Here is a 1,055-nt window from a genome sequence, read left to right on the forward strand (position 1 = left end):
TGCACTCTCAGCGGACTCTCAAGTAGAAATAGCCCCCCTCTGAGTCTAAAAAGATTGTATGAGTGTTGTTTGGGGGTGTACTGTCGGCAAATTCAATCAAAGTGGACTAAAGTAGCTTATTTCGTGCTGTTTTTGATGAAAAAGGCTAAATTTTGAAATGTTTATCCAGATTTTTGACCAAAAAAATTAAATCAAAACAATCAACAATGCTTGTTCGTCTTCAAAAATAAAATCAACGACACTATTCTTAAAATTATAACAAATTTTAGCAAAATTGACGAAAATTTAGTCAAAAATTCCGGAAAATGTGAATAAAATTAACGTGAATTCACTCTTCTTTTCTCAGAAGTTTAAACCTCGATAACTCCCTGTAGAAAACGAAAATTAGTAAAATCTTTTTAATTCCATATTCTACGCTGGACGAGCTTTCTAATGATACCAGTCTCAACTCTCTACCATGAATATATCGAGCGGCGAAAATTCACGGAACAAAAAAAAACCCATTTGAGTATATAGTTCCTCCCCCCTCAAGAGGGTCGGAACAATAATTCTTTTGCGTCGTGAGAAAGCCATCAAACGAACTTTAATTGTTTTTCTCAAATTAACGTAGCGTTTGGTTATCTGAGCCATGCTTATTTTTGAACAAAACCTTGGTGATCGTCCTATTAGATTGCCTGGGTTTCAATAATGAGAGAAAAAATATTTTTGTTGAAATAAGTCAATTTTTGCTTCAAAATGCAGCAGTTCGTAATTAACGACTAATTGAACTTGCTCTTTTTGTGACAACCCAATTAGCTGCCAATGTTTTTTGGGAGTAAAATTGATTAATTGTAAAAGGGATGCAAGCCTGATATGAATAAGGTGGTATTTTTTATGACGTAGGTAAGTATGAGAAGTTAAATGTTGTTGGTGTCAGATGGACTCCAATTTAGATGAATGAACTCGATGTTGACTTTTAATTCGTTGCGATGAGAAAAAAACAATTTTTAAAATCATTTTATGACTTTCTGATTGTCAATTCATTGGTTAATTTTTTCAACACAATTTGGTTAAAA

The sequence above is a fragment of the Convolutriloba macropyga genome, chromosome 3 (assembly GCF_964194025.1).
Source record: "Convolutriloba macropyga chromosome 3, txConMacr16.3, whole genome shotgun sequence".
Taxonomy (NCBI): domain Eukaryota; kingdom Metazoa; phylum Xenacoelomorpha; order Acoela; family Convolutidae; genus Convolutriloba; species Convolutriloba macropyga.